Below are 15,818 nucleotides of genomic sequence, written 5' to 3'. Positions count from 1 at the left end.
CGCGATACTTTTTTTTTTCAACTTTGGATCGTATTTTTTTCAATTTGGTACAAGGCGAAACGTTCCGATATTATATTATTAAGATTTTAGAAAAATGTTTATTTTACACATTATTGAAAAGAATGTGACTTTTAATCCAAGTTGAGGATATAAAAAAAGTTGATATTTTCAATTTTAAATTTGTTGCCCTAAATTTCAGATTCTGATCATATACTTTATGTGCTTACCATGAAAATTTGCCGAGTATTTATTACGGATAATATCGTTCATATAAAATATCTGTATTTCTTCTTTCCTTCGAGAAAAATGTAAAATGTGCTTGTGTAAAATTTTATTTACGATGAAAATTCGCGATTCAGATGCAGACGCTGCGCAATCGTTTTTCCAGATATGTGACATTGCTCGTTTCTTTAGCAATCTCTGCAAAACGCGATATACGTGGGTGGTGAGTGAACGGCGCACAATATCCTGCATGAATGAATGCGCCGTTACCGGCTTAAGAAAACGGGCTTAAGCAACTTACGCCTTAACGTTGAAGAAATCGGGGGAGGCTCTTTGCAATCTCCCGAGAAAGATTACGTCGATCCGCCAGTCAGATAAATCGTTCAAGTAACGAAAGGGATCGCGCGCTTATCCCGACTCGTCGACGCAATTGCATTACTGAAAATAGACTATTCGCTTCTTTTTCTTTATCTCTCCACCTTGTTCTCTAAATATAGAAGAAAATAAGAGCAGCGGGCAATTTCTTGACAGCCGGAAAATGAACCGCGGCGAGCATCTGCCGAGCGGTAACGGACCGTAATTGAAAAAGGGAGAATTCTTTTTCTCGTTCTGTGATGCACAATGATTGCCCACCCGAACACCTTAGTTCCATCAGACCGCAAAAAAAAAAGTTGCGTAATTTAGTATAATCTCGACAATAAGCACTGTCGTGCAACGCGTGTGCAAGTGACCGCTGCTGGGAGCGAGCGTATTTTGGATCGTTTATACAGCCTTTCGTACAATGTGCGGATACATCGCTTCTCGACCAGGTCATCACGGCGTAATTCACATCTCGCGGCGCACGCCAGCGCATCTTTCCCGTTTCACGACCCGAATAAGGTGCAATCATATCATCGAAAATGGGCTAGGAATTCTGAACCCGTCGATATTTCGCCAACAAGCGCGGCATTATTTGTAAAACGTGTATCGATACTTTTCAACGGACGTTACTGCTTTTAATATGCGGACGTTACAGAATTCGTGATTATTTTTCAATAGCTTATCCACGGTTTTCTTTCTCTCTCGCCGTTTTTATTTTTTTATGAAAAACATGATTGAAGGTTTAATCCGCCGAGGATTATGTTGAGAGGTGAAAAATGTTGCAACCGCGCTGAAACATTTCCGGCTAAGCCGCTTTCATTTTGTTGCACCGTTTATGTCGAATTACGGTGGACCCCGATTCTACGGGCTAATACTTCCGTCGCTGCACGATCGAGAGATCTTGCACCGATTGCCGGCGCATTACGGTCAACCATCAGCTGCCCGTGCAAGAGCTTTTCTTCTTTTCGCAGTATCGCGCTTTCCCACGAGCGCTCTCGACTCGAGGAATCATTATGCATAATCCAGAGAGCCGCACCTCTTATGATGGTGCAAGCCTCGTTAAAAAGCGCGCGCCCGCCTTCTTAATGGCTCTGCAATGTGTACTCGCGTAAAAGAAAAAGAGAGGAAGAAAGAGAGAGAGAAAGAAAAAAAAACACTGATTTTTCCGACTTGTGAGTTTCGATTTGGAGAAAGTCGAACGAGAAAATATCGTCGTTTGCACTTGAGAAAAAAAAAAATCCCGAGGATAATGTTGATTGCGACAGGCGTCGCGAAATTAAATGCGCACGATTGAGAATAACTTGGCGAGATACTTGAATACCAGAAAATCTTTCTTTCAACTAAAATACGTCTAAACACATAGCGTTTATTATTTTTTATTATTTCGGTTTAATCGAAATGCATCTTACAGAATCTGTTTTGGACATTTTATTGACATACATATAACGTACGTAATAAAATAATTTTAATTAAGTTTTACCCGCGCGGTTAAAATTCATCGTATAATAATTAATTATTTCAACAGCTGCGTCACATATGCTCTAAAAATTTTACCTCCAACATTATTCGCCTTGATAATTACACTTTGACTGACGTTCTATTTTTCTCCTTTTTTTTTTTGTTTTAGTTTATGCACTTTCATATGCGTATGCATAAATATATACGTGCAAACACGTGTGGAAATAATTATTTATCGTATATTTCAGTTATTATTCAATTTTACGTTACTACGAAATACAATTTTAAACGTCATTGTTTTGTAACCTCGAAATTTCTTTGTTGCATAATTTATCTTTAATTTTCTGCATAAAAGTATTCCGCGTCAAAGTATTTCCTGTAATTGCGCCCGTATCTGTTATTCCACGTAATTAATTAAATATCACTGTTCGACTGTACGTAATTTATCAAGTGCGTATACCGAGTGCAGATATGATACGATAATCGCCAGTTACGGCGTTACAATAAACGGTGTCGCGTAGCCGCAAAGAAAGTGAGACCAAAGGGTTGATCGTCAAGCGCTAATTAGTGGGTCGCGATAGCCGTTTGTTGCGTCGTGTGCGGGCAGTCGGCACGTAGCGTGTTCCCGCGCGCGTTTAGCGATAGATTTTGTTGCACTTTCCATTATAACAAAACAGCCGTGTATGCGGAGAGTCGCTCGCTCGCTCACGACGAACACGGCCTCGTCCGGGCGACAAAGCGCGCGGTGACGCGTAACGCGGCTGCAATCGGGTGCAACCATGAATACAACCGCGTCGATGCACGTGTCACGATCGAGCAGCGATCGAAAGGCAGGCTTAACGACTGCTGGCGTTTCTGTGCGTCGAAAGGGGCGCGATATCGTAACGAGGATACGTCGCGTTCCCGGAGAGAGGCGTGAGAATGTAAAGTGGAATAACTATTGTTGTGCGTATGCACGCAAAGTTCCCCCTTGCGATTTGAATTCCAGACTGTGCAAGGGAAAAGAGGCACGGTCTTCGGTACCGACCCAAAAAATTTTTTTTCTTTTTCAATAAGAATGTTAATTTTGATATTAGTTTACAAAATCACGAATCTTACAATTAGTTACGCTTTTATCCGAGTTAATGCCGATCGATTAATTCATATTACGCTCGCCGTGCTCTCGCGTATTGTGGTCCTTGCGAAGATATATGAAACATTACGTAATTAAACCGTATATAGAAGGTAACGACCGCATTAATTATACAAAGTGTAGTTGCGTGAAATTAATCAACTCCCAGGGATATTGCGGCAAATCTGCATGCACAGATTAAGATTCAATTAATTTCCACCGCGTTCTTATATTTATGCTCATTAATTTGTCTCGTGTGTGCACTTTGCAAAAGTTGTCGACATGTCGTGATTGAATAAGGAACTTGCTCAATTATCTCAGCATTGATCATAGGTAATTGAAAATCGGAGAGTCAATCAATGTTAAACATTTCTTACGGAACATTAGCAATTAAAATAAATTTCGTACGATAATACAAATACTTGAAAACGTATCCGATGGCATTTTAGAATAAAGGCAGCTGAGTGGTCTCGTTTGTATCCTCAAAGCATCGATTGCTGTTACTCGTTTCTGCTTTAAATTATAACATAGGTACGTAATTTCAACGAGAGTACGTATAAATTTAGTGGTGACCCGTAAATGGTAAACCGCAAGACGTTAGTTTCCGAGTTCTAGAACAACTTTATCTCGAAGGGAAGATCAACAAATAAAAATCTCTTGAGAATTTTCTGCGAGAACAAGACTAGTATTGTGTTGGTTAACGCGAAGTGGGCCGCGTCGTATCGCTTTTCTCTAGAAATTCGTAGGTGGTGAATGACGGACGCGCCCGCGCCAGCCAGTATCAATTTTTAACGATGCCTTGGATGATCGTGAATATCGCCAGAGTATCAATTTTCACGTGGGCATTAATTCCAATACGCAAATCTCTCGCGAGATCGCCCTCCCTTTCCTCGATCCGTACGTTCGTTCGCGGGCACAGCTGCGCGACTTTCTCGTGGTTGCAATCACGTCTGTGATCCGGCGATTCTTGGCGCCGTTCAGTCTGCTCCGCGAAAGGCGATGAATTGATCGACTTCTTTCCGGCCGTACGATATATTGAAACGGGAACACGACGGATTTTTAACGGCTTACGATCTCACGATAAACGTTATTTCGTCTAATATTTCTTAAATTTTTTTTTATACAACTTATTTTTCCAATAAATTTTATCTATGGCAATTATCTCGTTTTAACACGGTGAAAATGAGGTCTAACGAGCCTTCACCTATTTCAACACTCGTGTGGAACATTTGAGCAACGTATGACGAAACTCCCTTTTGCAAAGAATTAGAGAGGAAGAATAATGTGAGTCGAGGAACTTAGTGATTTCCGCCTCGTAGATCGTCCGAGAACGGCGCGTGGGTGTTTGTCGCCAGAATATACATATACATATATATACAATATAATCGCGGCAAATATATATATACATATACATGTATATTTGCCGCGATTATAAGCAGCTGCCGAAGCTTTCTCCATTGTCCTGAATAATTATTCGTGGTGACGCTTGTTGGTCGCGTACGCTCCAAGAGTTCATCGCGCGATCTCGCTCAACGGCACGTTCGCGAACTACCTCTTCAACACCGTCTTTTCGATATCATTGTCTTTCATTTTAAGATTCAAATTCGTTTATTCATATTTTCAACAAAAGTGATTTATTATTAGCAGAAGAAAAAAAAATGTAGCATGTACGAAACATATCGAAATTGTAGGAAATATTAATTTAATTATATTCAATTATTAATAATTTTAATTAACGATGAAAAGAAACAAGAAACGGCAGCACGAGAAAATTATTATCGATACGTTTTTAATACATTATTAAGTTCTCGTATTTCAAAATACCTTTTTTTTTTTTTTTTTTTTTTTTTTGCGTTTACGATGATATATTATAGACCACCTTGCGTTTCATAAAATATACGTTTTTATGTCTGCTGCTTATTAAAAATTATTGATATTCGAGATGTTCCGCGTTTCCAGCCTGCAAAACGTCTTTTCACGCTAATAGACCTTGTGATCGAATGTAAACAACTTCCTGATTCATCGCTCATCCGCGTAATGGAATCCGGGAAGTGCATTCAAGAAGGAATGCAGAAAGAGGAGATTTGCGTACTCTAGTTCCAGAGTTCCAGAACGGGCGCACTAGCGGAAGTGCAAGACGTAAGAGCTTCGCGAGGCTCGCCGAGGCGCGCGACGAGCTTTGAATCGTAACTAACGATTCTAGGAATTACTTTCTCGGGGACGGTTATACGCCAGGGTGAGGGATTTAGACTGTAAAATTCAACGAGCGTTTCCGGGCTGTTCATCGCCGTTATCGGACGCGCGCCAATTTGACGGATCCCTTCCCTCCTCCTACTTAATTTGCAGCCGCTATTATAACGGCGAAGCTCGGAGTCACGATAGACGAATATCCGTCGATCTTGATAATCATATTAAATCGACCGGGCGTTCGTTAGCCGCGGAAATTTGCGCGCAAATTTGCCAGGAACAAAATTTGTAAATTATGGAAGATAATAATCAATTCTAACTCAAAATAAACCATAAGGGAAACCGCGTTTATTAACAGTAATGACATTTAACAACAATAATGTTAATTAGCATTATCAGTTTATGCATTACGCTGATCAATATTGAATATTAATTGCTCATTATTAATATTTGTTTTTAAAATTAGTTGCTTTATATCAATACTTAATATTATCGCATATCGGACAAAGTAAATTATATCTCATTATATATGCTACGTATCATCATCGTCGTTCGTCGTCGTTCAAGCCTTCGAGTGAAGATTAAACGCTGAGATAAGAGTTAGCTGTGTTTTTTCTCGATACTTTGTATGAATTCTGTTGAGGTCGGAACATTGTTTTTTATTCATAAATTCGTGATGTAACCGGGCCCGGACCACCCCCGAAGATCTTTCGGAGCCGCGCCGTGGATTATCCCAGAGTCGAGTCACGAAAGCCGTGTAGGTCCGCGATATGCACACGGCCGGGATGAGGGGTGGGAACGACTGAACGATGGAAGGAAGAAGGAAAGGAGAAACGAAGCAGTCCCGCGCGCGCTACAAATTTCTTTGGACGACTGGCCAAAAACGAGCGGGACACAAGCGTGGAAGGGTGACGGCACGTGAGCCTGTATACCTGGCAGTCATTCTTCGTTATTACGTGCCTCTCTTCCCACGGTATTCATAAAAGCGAGTAGACGCTATGGCATACACGGACACACGCGTTTGAACGTACACGCTTCGCGTACACACGCGCCTCGTTCGTCGAGTAACGTACTTCTTGCAACTTAAGACAGTCGATAGCACGCGTGAAGCTTGAGTAATTCTAAACGGGATAACGGTAACCTGAAGGGTTCACCTACGAGTCTTTTTATATTAAATTTTATAATATACATAAATATTAAGGGGTTTATTACAGGCGAGAATTGCTCCTCGCGCGGAAATTTTTCACGCGGATATTCAATAACCGTGGATAAACGTATATTGTCGGATGCGCCCGCTGAGTTTCCCCGTATCATTATCTCGCAACATCGTTCCGGAGAAACTCCATTATTGGAGGATACCCGCGTTATCGGCTGCCAGGACAGTTCTAAGTGCCCCTCTCTTTCTCTTTAAACACATAAAAAAAAAAAAAAGAAAAAGAGCCGCGTTACATGCACGTGATGCATAACACAATCCACGAAGCGAAGGCAAATTGCAGCTCGGCCTTCGTTCCGGAGAGTTTCGGTCGTTACCGTCGCGATAATAATTAGGACTTCGCGGATGCGCGGCAAAAGTATTATTATGGGTGTAAAAACGGTGATTATGCGCGAGTCCACGTAAGCTAATTATTATTGTTGCGCGAACCGGTTTCACAAACGATTTAACCCCATGCCACGCGGGGCGACACGATTTCCGAGAGAAAATCTCAGAAGTTTCTTCGAAGGCGACTGCTTGTTCGAGGCGCACTTATCAATTCTAAAAAATAAAATAAAATAAAACCGCATCTAGTTTTGTACCGATAGCGATCGAATGGTTCATCGACCACTGTTTCGTGCATTAAAGATTCGTCGCGGTCGCAAATGTTTCGAACCCTGATAAAAGGATGGGCTTTTTGAAATCGGTAAAAAAGTTATCCGTCTCTGCCGTCCGAACGGGCGAAAGTTGAAATATTATAACTCACAGTCGTAAATCACTGTAGTCCTGAGAACTTAACCGGAGGTAAGATACGAGTCTATCCGCAAAGGGGTAATTTCAACGAAGCGTTAACGCGTTAACACTGGATTTACGAGCTTTTATCTGCAAATTTCCATAATCCAATCTTGAATACCGGAATCTGTCGGGTGACCCGAGAGAGGCCACGTTCCCTTCTTTCTTTTCCGCTCTGAAGCCGGTAAGAGGGAATTTCGTCTCGCTACGGAATATATACGTCGGAGACTTTCTCCCGGCAGTGCGATCGGTCGCCGCGCATAGTGCAACGCTTCTCGATGATCGATTAAGTTTGACGCGAGTTCGGCAACCGAAAGCGATTTCACGCTCCCTTGCCTCGCGGCCGAGTAACGGAGCCCGCTCGTCCGCCGTCGCGCCTATCGCGCCCGAAGATCGGCGAGAAATTAATCATTGTCAGCGGGAATACGCGACGTCGCGTCGGGGGCCACGATCGACGACGATCGACAAATTCGCGGCGTACTTGCAACGATACGATTTGCCGGAAATGCAATGCGCGCCGTCCGCATAGAAGAATTTACAACGCTACGATTTGTATACTTCAACTCGGCTGGTCTGCCCTTTCCCTCCAATCTCGCCGCCGTGAGGCGCCGTTTTTAAAACTTTAATATTTCGAGAGAAAAAAAAATTTAATTGCACGATATAATTTGCGGTCTTTTTCTTGTCAATTTTTTTTCAAACTATTTTAAACGATAGATTAAATTTACGTGACACGATTATTTAAAAGGAAAAAGAAAAATCAAATAGTGATCTGTTTTTATCGTTATTGATCGTTATCGATATACTTTGACTGTGCACGCTTGTCATTTACGATTTACGCCGATTTATATCGCGATACCGATGTGCTATTCTCTCGCGTCAAAAGGCGCCGCGATAGCCGTGACACGTTCGAGGCTCGACAGCGAAAAAGAGGTCCGCCGGCGACAAGCACCGTTAGCCTCTAATTATCGGCTTGGCTTCTCGTAAATCAACGGCGCTCTCTTACACGAGCGTGCGCGCGACACGCTCACGCGGCGCGTTTTTCGCACCGATTACGCGCGTGAGTCATTAGCGCTTCATCGGCAGTCGATTTGTACGTAATAAAACGCGATAAAAAGCACCGACGTATTGTTCCATAAAATAAATGAATTTTTAGCCTGTCGAGTCAAGATGAAAAATAATCTCTACATTTCTGATTTGTTTATCGTTATTATATTTTATTAAATATTCCAAGTTAAATTAAAACTTGGTTCAATTTTGACTTTGTGAAATTTTTTAATTCGCCGGGACTTACAACGTCAAGGGTTTGTTAGATTTGTCACACTTGTTAGTCCGTCTAGTAACGTGTCCCACTAAAAGAAAGGGTAATAAACCTAAGACGCGCCATGCTATCAGATAAGAATGATATAAACGACAGGAAACCTCTACTAGAATTTACCTTAGTCATAATTAAACGATACGGGTTTGTAATTCCAGCGAAAGGTGCTAGATAGGCACAATTTACAGACTGCGTTCCAGAACGTGAAATTCGAGTCGCGCGCGCCGAGCATGCTTCCAACACGTTAAATAATAGTCATGTAATATCTCACATCGAGGTATCGATAAAAATTATTTGCAATTCTGAAACGTGGAGCCAACTGCATTAGTCAGGCTTGAGATCGCCGCGGCAATGTCTAGATCGTCAGATCGGTCGCGAAATAGGAAAAAGAAAGAAGCCTGATATGATCACGCAGTTCCCTAAAAGCCGATTTAATTAGTTGCAATAAAAGCCGTGTTAATGCAAATCCACGGCGGCTATATATCGGAAATAATACAGTTCATTAGCAAACCCGGACCCGGCGTGTATCGCGCGCCGGCTAGTTGCGTGTACGCATATTCAAATGAGATATATGCACCGGGGTGTAACATCCGCGTCTGTGTTAGTTCGCAGTAGTTAGGCGCAAGGAACGAGACCGCGAGTACCGCTCCGCGGTAAATTAACGGCGTGCTTTCGATCCGAGTAAATCAGACGTTGGGAACTATCGTATTTCGGGTCGCCGGTAATTAACTTTACTAGCGGTATCAAGTGCATAACGTATATGCAAAAAATGGATCCGTAAATAGATTTCTCTCTTAAGATGCGTGTTATTTTTTTTTCTCATAACTTTTTCTCATAAATATATATAAGAAATATTGTTTTACACGAGCATAACTATATAGAAATTGCGGCAAATCAGAAACACTTTAGAAAAGTGAGAGACATCTAGCTGATATTAAGTTGTTCCTCCAAAGAGCTTCTCAATTGCTCTCGTCGTAAATGGCTTCAGGACTGAGGATGACAGTAATTTATTACCATTCTTTCATCAACTCGTTTTTTTTTTTCTTTTTACCGCCGAGAGAAGCGAGATCATACCAGTTTTAAATTTATCGCGCGAATTAACGAATGAATGCGATTATACTGTGGTAACGATCTTACGTTGCTCTCGTTGTAGTGTGTCATAAGCTGCCGTTGCAAGCTCGCAATGAAGCTCTTGCCCCAAAGGGATCGTTAAAGCGACGAGCTCGTCTGCGACGTGCAATAACATTTAAAGTGCTAAAGTTCAACAGTTACCACGTAAAAACATATAACGCTCTTTGCCTTCTGTAAAGTTTCTCAAATTGTCCGCACTCGCAGGGTCTACAAAAGTCCACATTCAAATAAAATTCTTTAAACTGCTGCTGCATTTATATCTTTCTTATTATTTTTTTATTTTTTCTCTCTGGAGAAAATTTCGCGAGTCTGTACCGGTTTTAAATCAAGAAAAAAAATTATGATCGCAACAATAATGAATTTTAATGACCTGATAACTTAGCATTTTAATTACGTACGAATCCACGACGTTATAGAAGAGAGGCGTGTAAATAAGATACCGTGCAAATAAATACTTTTATAATTTGTACAAAATGCATCGTTAACCACGCGATAACTCGAGTCGTTAAGCAAATAGTCGGGGGCCCTTTGGCCAGATCGATTGGCCGAGTTTTGGAAAATGCACGGTGATAACAAGCGCATGACAGATCGCCGATATAAATACATCTCGCGCGGATATCTCGTTAAAACGAAATAATCTCGGCAGGCACGTTCGCCACCTACGGGTTTGTTCTCTACCGGTTTAGGTTGAGGTAGGCCGTGCTATTACCAGTTAATGACTGCCGCCACATTCTCTGTCCCTCTCGATTCCCTTCTCTTTTCTTTTTTTTTTTTTTTTTTATTTTCTTCCCTTCGTCCGACCCATCTTCGCGTGATCACGCCTTCCCTCTTCGGATCCGATTTCTCCGTTGATGCAGACACGCGCGTGACAATCCGACTGCAGCGATGGTCACGCAAAGGACCGCGGGAGAAATTTTATCGCGGGATCTTATAGCAGCCTCTACAATTCCGGAATGGAGCGTTCTACAGATCTACAATCTACCGATTTCTAACATTGCGACTCGTGCTGAAATATTTTTACGCGAAGTATGATTTCGATATGATATACCTATACGATCTACTCAGAAGAAAACAATGTTGTTATTACTATTAATTTAATTAAAAGTTACTGTTTTTTTTTTATTCAATAATAATTTTAATGGACTGTTTTATTAAAGCAAGAGCAAAATATTGTTGGTTCGTTAAAATTATTAGTATTTAATTAACAAAATTATTTTCAATGTTACGTCTGGATACATACGCGCTTTTTTTTATTAAATTATTAATTACAACTACATGCTTTTGTTTTATTTATATTTGCATGACATAATGTTAGGAAAACATATGTGCGCGTGCAGTTTAATTACTAAAGAATACCATTAATGATATGTTTAGGTAATAATAATTCAAGATATAATCATTATTTGTTAATTGAGAAAATTTCAATTCTCTTACGAGCATATAATACCTATCTCAAAAATTACGATAATATACACAATGACGTATACTTAATCAACGACCAGAAAGAGAACGATGTTAATGGCACTCGATGTTAATTGTCGTTCTCAAGCAACATTAATTCGTCTGCTTGCGCGAAACGTAAATCATCACCCACTACTCCCACGTGCTCCGATAATAGATTTCGTCGCCCGCGAGAACGTATCATTCTCGCAAATAATACGGTTCGTGCTAGCAGGGTTGGGTCGGTCGATGCCGCTCTTTAAGAACCTACAAATGAATGAGCCACGAGATCGCCGGAGGTACGAAGCCACGAGTATATAATGATTGTGTCTCCGCGCGCTGTTAATGAAGAAAACAACGGGAGAACGGAGAAGTAGCCGTTGCAATTAACGAAGGAGCCGCGGAAATACGATCTCGCAGATCAAATACTGTTCCACGCAGAAAGACGACTCTTATCTCGCAGAAAGGCGGAACGTTTTCGCAAAAGTTGTGGGTTTTATTTTATTTTTACCGTTACTGTTCCCGATAAAAGTATCCGTAAACGTTGTAGGACAAAGGCATGGCTGAACCTTTTTTTCTTTTTTTTCTTTTTTTTTTTTTTTTTTTTCTACCTCAACCTCCCACCGTTTGTTCTGTAGATTTATCTTTGTGGCTGAACGAAATACGAACTTCGTTGGTGTTTTGACCACGAGACACGCCGGCTCAGGCCAGCGTTTGTCCTCGAAACGTGATGGCAAGTTTTGGACAGGTCAGTGGAGCGCTTTGCACGTGTCAGCGAGAAAAATATTAAACTATTCGGGCCTGGGACATACAAGTGTTCGAAACATGCTGGCCACCTTTTGCGCGAAAATAATCTCTGACATGTATATATTATAATGCAATATTATATTTTAATAAATATTTTATTTTATCGCAACGAGAAGTAAAAATTATGATCCTTTAACGTTTCGCATAATGAATCATAACTTTTCCGTAATTACCGGTCTCCGGAATGACGGGGCATTGCTTGATGATTATCGAGCCGCGTTCGTTTTCTTAGAAAGAGTCCTAGCGCGGGCGCGCGCTTTGCAAATCACGAAGGAGGATCCTATGTAAAGCGGCTAACCGGTTCTGTGAGTCCAAAATCGACGCGGGGAATAACCCGGGGTCCTTCTCGCCAACTCTTCTCTTGACTCTGTCAATGTGACAACGCGCTGTGCCGTCGCAGCATGCGGCGTCGCGTTTTACACCCCGCTGATCCGCATTTGTTAAACTACGACGCATTTCGAACGACATCTTTACCGCTTCTTTAACGTGAAAAGAATTCGCTTCGCATCGCGTCAGTACGACATATGTTACGAGTTATGTAATACAAACGAAAGGGAGAAAGAAACAGCTTTTTTTGTATCACGTCAACGTGCATTGTAACAAATTATAATTAATAAATTTGCATTTACTCGTTCTTTAAAAAAAAAAAAAAAAAATTACTGAGATTATTTATGAAACTAACAGACGAAACTATAGTTAATATATACTTAATTTTTTAAACGTATCCACTGTTTTAACTGCGTAACTTAAAGTTGAGAATATTGGACATTATATTTATAAATTTTTATTTTTGCGTCTATTTCTTTAGGATATTGAGCGCTTGTACAGCACTTTCGCAAGGATTAACACGTTACCGACTAAATGGCCGAATTGGTGTAAAAATTTCAATTGCTTTTATGATCGCTAACTCGCACGGTGCTCATTAGACAAATGTTTATGCAATGGAAGGTCGTAAACGGGCCACAATGTTGCCGTATATCACTGAACAAAGGTTGAGTTGTCGAGTAACGGGGACGAATTGCAAGAGATCTCTCAGCGGCCAACACGGATAGATTATTACGCAATATAGGAGTGGTACTAGCTATGCAGAAAATTGTTAAAATACGTAGTTAATATTATCGTAATTTTTTTTGAGCACGTACGAGGAAAAAGGGAAACATTAACTTGTAGGTGTGTTACACATATAATTAAGGTATAGCTTCGGCGAGTAACAAGTATTCTCGCGTTATCCTTTTATCTCTACAAATAACATACTTGCTGAGGATGACGAATAGATTCCTACAACGAGAAAGTTTTGCTCAAAGTAGTAATACAGCGATCCCATAAAATGCAACAGTAAACGCGAACTAATCACAAAGGAGGTTGAAAAATGTACTTGCATATGATTATATTATTACGTCATGTAATATTTGAAAAATCTCGATTTTTTTTCGATTGCATCACGCAATTTTTATTTTATTTTTTTTCTTTTTCCTTTTTTTTTTCTAAATTTCGGTCATTATCGCTACATGATTCATCCGCATTTTCGACACTTGCATAGCATTGAAGATAAGCTTTACTCGAAGGATAGTTCTACAACACGTATCACGCTTGTCTATGTGCTTGTGCACGCCCACCGGGCAGAAATTATCTTTGGCGCCAGCCCGCCGTTAAATGCAATATACGAAAACAATAACATATCCGCTGGACCATGACCCACTCCAATGCCACGATTTATCGAACCGATTGGCAATGGATATACGACCATGTTGTTCGTACAATCAATAAACTCACTTAAGAGAATTCGATTTGTCATAATAAACCGTTTAAGCGGAATATGCGCCTTGAAGAATGCACGTGGGATATAATGGATCCTACGACCTACGCTCTTTGTCGCGAGGGGCAATGTTCACAGAAGCGATTGTTTCTTTTCGAAAATTATTTATTGATCAAGCAGATCGAATTTTCGCGTGAAATAAAATTAACATCAGAATGAAATTCACCTGCGGTGGCAGGTAATTTACACCGTGCCATTTTCATCATCACGCTTTGCACGCTCGTAAGACCGCACGGACAGAAATTTGTTACGGAATAATACGACTTTGCGGTAAGTCGGTGCTTTTAACTTTCAATTATATATTCTGTGTAAAAGCGACACGTAGAAGTGTCACTCCGTATAAAATAAAAGTATTTTCACTTGCGCTTTTCTCTAACAAAAAGTATATATTTTTAACGTTGATTGTTGCCCGCGCGCGGTCAACTGATTTCCGCGTCGAGGGCCACTTGCGTTTGGAAGCTCCCTAATTAGTCTGTTAATTGGTCCGCTATGGTAAACCGCGACTCCCTATAGAATTCCCGACTCTACCACTATTTCGATCAACTCTGGAACTTGTTCAAACCGATATAACTTTGATGAGCTCATACTTGATAATATGCACATGCGAGAATCAACCAAACACGATCGTTCGCGATAACGTAAAAATGTAAAAACTGATGCGAGAAATTTTATTCTGTCTTTAATAAAAAGAAAAAAAGAAGAACTCGGGAAAATGGAATTTATTTAAACTGCACATGTAAATGTGTCATAAAAAAGATCAACACCGAGATATTTTTTTTTTTTTAATATCTGACTGTCAATTTTTATAAAGTCGAAATTTCTAATATGCACAAGCTTCCCTGTTCTCGCAGACAACGTCGATTCTGCACATTATTATTCGCGTCCGACATGCGCGCGCGCGCGAAGCTATATTTTTAACGTTTATACAGATACTTTATCTCATTATAATTCGCCCACGCGTCCGCAGAGCAACTGCGTTAGTTGCCGTAACGATCTCCGTAGCAGTGAAGGCAAACTTCTCTTCCTCATCCGCTTCCTCATCGTCTTGTTCTCCGTGTTTTCGCCCGTATTCTCTTCTCTCGTGAATTTTTATCAACTTTTTCGAGTAGATTTCTGCAATATTCCCCGTTTATTGTTTTTTTTTTCTCCCTTATACGAGTATCGCGCTTATTCAACCACCCACTTACTCTCGTCACGATTACACTTTCAACGTATTGAAATATATGTATATTTTGTAAAGCGCGAGCGTGACTTTAATAAATATTCACTCGTTCCTCTTATTAATAATTTTAATGTAAAGTGTATGTGGTTGAGTGATTTTCGCAATCGATAGAATTAACGTCCTTATACATCCGCAGAGTGCAATCGAAAGAAAGAGAAATATACCTAAGCATCCTTTTCATACGACTTAAGATCTGAACGCAATTGGTGGGCACTTAGGAGCGAGACGGTTCATTTGCATGTCTATAAAGTGGCATACGTGAATACGTACATGAATACATACATGAACACATAGCTACTTACGTAAATTCGTGTCGTCGACCCCGCCTGACTTCCCGTAACTTAGTTTTATCTTTTCTTTTCCCTCCCATTGAATCTTCGCTACAATGACGTACGTACGTCGTCGCGTTGCATTTCACCGCGGTCGTAAAACGAATAATTATATTAAAATTGAATTTCATTAGTTCCGCTAAACGTCTAATTATTCTAAGCGTATTATTAATCATTTAGGTTATATGTGTTGCGTATTACATTTTATACGCATATCCACGTCTAATTTATCGAAAACCCGAGTAGAAACTATGCCAGAACGTGGCAAGATAGGTGATGTATGAAATATGATACAACGTGGGCAACTAACAATGCTCGTAAATTAATCGACGAGCGAGCTAAGAGATTCAACTACTGGCGGTATCACGGGTGAAATATTCCAGCTTGCAGGCGGAAAATAAAGACATTGGCCGCTCATTCGCGAAGGCTACCCGCT

At 40.6% G+C, this 15,818-nt stretch overlaps 1 protein-coding gene across 1 annotated transcript in view; it reads left to right on the top strand.

Moving 5' to 3' along the window:
- The window catches only part of Cv-c (crossveinless c), a 169,152-nt gene that overhangs the window by 108,267 nt on the left and 45,067 nt on the right, over positions 1–15,818 (top strand). The window lies entirely within an intron of this gene.

The sequence above is a fragment of the Cardiocondyla obscurior genome, linkage group LG05, assembly GCF_019399895.1.
Source record: "Cardiocondyla obscurior isolate alpha-2009 linkage group LG05, Cobs3.1, whole genome shotgun sequence".
Lineage (NCBI taxonomy): Eukaryota > Metazoa > Arthropoda > Insecta > Hymenoptera > Formicidae > Cardiocondyla > Cardiocondyla obscurior.
This window is presented reverse-complemented; position numbering and strand designations above follow the sequence as displayed.